At 45.7% G+C, this 3,391-nt stretch overlaps 1 protein-coding gene across 1 annotated transcript in view; it reads left to right on the forward strand.

The window, feature by feature from the left end:
* socs5b (suppressor of cytokine signaling 5b) overlaps positions 1-3,391 on the forward strand; it is a 12,791-nt gene continuing 9,400 nt past the window's right edge. Inside the window, exon 1 of the mRNA XM_017403825.3 lies at positions 1-379. The gene's annotated coding sequence lies outside the window, so the exon portion shown is untranslated. The remainder of the gene's footprint in view (positions 380-3,391) is intronic.

Genomic DNA, 3,391 nt, shown 5'->3' on the forward strand with positions numbered 1-3,391 from the left:
TGGGTCGGAAGTGGTCGTGGTTCGGCTGTGCTCCATTGGACCGAGCCGCTGTCAGTTGGGGTCCCGACACCGTCCTCCTCCCCGGCTCTGCCTGCTGGGAGAAGCTGCGGCCACCACGGCAGACTGGAGCTCCCCCACCATGACGGAGAACGGGCTGTCGTGGACTTTAAAGAACTGTTTAGCTTTTAGAACCTTTTGATTCGTGTTTTTATAGTAATATATATTTTAAATGTTCGGGATGATCCCACCCAGCAGCTGTGCTCGCTCAGCGCTTTGCTCCGACTCCGCGGTCCTCCGGGGGCATCTATGCCCGACTTTTCCCAAAAGCCATTTTCTGCAGACAAAGAGCTGTTGAGCAAGGCTTTCAGCAGGAACACGGGTAAGAGCCAACTCTCAAAGCTAAATATTACTTGTTACTGTGTCTCATATGTCTCTTTGGCACCCTAAATCAACTCAAAACCACCAGACGTTCCTTATTTTATTTTTGTCTCGATTTTTGTTACAAGCTAACATGCTAACGTCGCTAGCTGGCTCGTTAGCCGAAGCTAACAAAAATGTTAGAAATTCCTCTTCTGGGGATGCTAACCGTTAGCATGTTTGACAGCCTTGAAGCCTGGACGGTAACCTTATTTTAACTAACAAAGAGCTGTTCCTGACGCGTGTCTCTGAGTGTTTCGGCCGGCTCTGGGATCGTTGAGCCCGGACAGGGTGATCTTTGGTCAGGCGCTGCCCGCGGTGGCGCACTGGGTAACGGGTTAGCAGCTCCGCTAACTTGGCAGGGACAAGGGAAAAATGGGGCCTCCGCGAACCTGAAGGCCTTCCAACCATTTCTATTGACCCGCTATGATAACGCAACTGCTCCACAAAAGTGTCTTTTATTGACATTAGTGTGATAATTTACAGTAGTTAGTTAACGGTGTCCTCCTGTATGTTTGGAGGTTATAACTTTAATTACAGGTTATCAGGCTTGATTTGAACCTGGATGGGTTTCCTGTAGAATCTGAGGAGTTTCTAATGAAATTCTTGGTTACAGTAGTTATAATCATACCATTAATGCTCTTATAAAGAACACTGCTTTTCTTTATTTTAATATAATCCCAGGCTTTGCCTCAGTTTAAATGATTTATATCGCCCTCCTCTGATGGCAACAACTCCATCAGCTTTTAGCAGATGATCCTAATCTAAACCCTGGAGGGGTGGCGGGTGATATGCATTCCTTCAGCTAAAGCCAGTCCAATAACTTGAATAAAGTTCCATGTTTTAAAGGTTTGTTTCAGGTCAGGATTTCTTTGTATGGTTCACTCATTATTGAGGTTTGATGCTGAGGACTGACAGACTGCAGACCTGAGGTGTGTGTGTGAGTGTGTGTGTGTGTGTGGCGCTTCAGTCTCTTCTTTAGGATTGTTACAGATTGTGGAGCTTTGATGGTGATGTGTGTACTTGTGTGTAAACGTGTGTGATTTATAGGGTTTCTGTGTTTTAGTTGTCTTATATTTAAATGGAGTTTCATCCAGTTTCTCTGCAGCTGACTTTTAATTTATTTATTCTTGGTCAGAACCAGGGCTGGGCGATATTGCCTAAAAATGATATCAGAATATATTTTTTTAAATACCTCTAACAATATTCTACTTTTAAAAATAATTCCGCCATGTTTGCTATGTCGCTCTCGCAGTGCCTCGCTCTGCTTCTTCGTGTTAATGGCGGTTGGCAAACAACTATAGGAAGTGTTACCGCCATCAGCTGGTAAGGAGTGTGGACCGCCTCGTGCTGCACAGGTCAGCCGTAAACAAGACGATATGGCACACCCCTGTCAGTATATGTTTGTTTTACTGAAACACATTTAAGAAGTCTTTAGATATGTAAACATCTTAATAGAAGAGTTTTGTCCTTTAAATAAGTCAGCTGTGGCCTACAGCGAGCTGACTGTAGCAGCTGCTGCTGCAGCTTCATTTTCCTGAGTGTTAATTGATTAAACAGGTACAGGTGTTACTGGGTCTGTCTGTGACCTCTACTCTAAGGCTCTAAGGACTGAAATCATCATTTAAGGACCACTATTAAAGATGTTTTTATTTGTAAGCACCTACAGTAGAACAGAAAGCAGCTGGGTGTAGTTGTTCTTCTGTTGGCTGCTCTTCCTGTCAGGATGATGTTAGCCGGGTCATGAGCAGCTTGGTTTGTGGCCAACCTGCAGCTGATTCTTTCACTGATACCTGTTTTAACTCGGGTTGTTTGTCTTTAAACAGCTTCATCTTAAAACCTGCGGCTGGCTGATCGACAGACCTCCTGTGTTCTCTGCTGGATCTGTTTTGGGTTCCCCTCGTTTTGTGGTCTCAGACTTCAGGTGATATTTTACTGACACAGCTCAGGATCGGTGTGAGAGTTTGTGTTTAAAGCAGCGACATGCAGCAGGAATGACTCAGGAGTCGCACACAGGAAGTACATTCTTCAAACTAAAGCATGACGAAGGTTTCCACTAACTGGTGATTTGGAAAGTTTCTGAACTGACTGCGATGACCGGACCTTCGATCCGGCTCAGATTCTGCCCGTCGGGTTAGAGAAGTCCGACTGTGGTTGGAGCACAGGATCAGGTGGAGGAGCTGCATGTGAGCGGAGAACCCCTCTGACTGTCAGGATAATCACCCCCAGGAACAGGAAGATGGTTCTGTTTTAACACCTGAGACCAGGAACCGGACCGGTCTCAGTCAAGTCCTGTCAGCTGTTTAGGGCACGGTTCATAAAAGTGTCATTTTATCAAAGTTACTGGATTTTGTGAATTTCTTGCTTGTCACCAACAGGATTTTGTCACGTTTGTATTTTCAGAGATCAGAACGGCTTCATTTTAAAGAAAATATTAGCTTTACATTTTCCTTCACCTAAAAACTGAGAATGTGTGGCTATAAGAAGAGAATCAGCACAGAAAGGGCTTTATGATCCTTGAAGACAAACTTCTGGTGACAGAAGTGTTTCAGGTTGGTCTGAATAAAACCTCAGGCAGTCTGAGGTCAGGGCTTGGTGTTGGTTGGTTGAAGTCACACAGAACGTCTGAGAACATCTCACTTCAGATGTGTTCAGATTCTTGTCCCTCGCTGGAGGGACTCTGCTCTAGCGTCCATCAGTCTTCGAGGAATTTCAGATCTTTTAAAGTGGGTTACTGAGGGTTTCTGAGCAGACAAGCTTCACTAACGGCTGCACACGACAAATGTTTCATGATATAAAACAAGTCAAACCTCAGAGACGTCTCTTTGGTTTGAGGAGGTCTTTATGCTGTCCTCCCTGCTGACGGTCCCGTTCTGTCTCGGTCCCGTCCTCCCTGCTGACGGTCCCGTTCTGTCTCGGTCCCGTCCTCCCTGCTGACGGTCCCGTTCTGTCTCGGTCCCGTCCTCCCTGCTGA

This window comes from Kryptolebias marmoratus, linkage group LG22 (genome assembly GCF_001649575.2).
Source record: "Kryptolebias marmoratus isolate JLee-2015 linkage group LG22, ASM164957v2, whole genome shotgun sequence".
In the NCBI taxonomy this organism is placed as follows: Eukaryota; Metazoa; Chordata; class Actinopteri; order Cyprinodontiformes; family Rivulidae; genus Kryptolebias; species Kryptolebias marmoratus.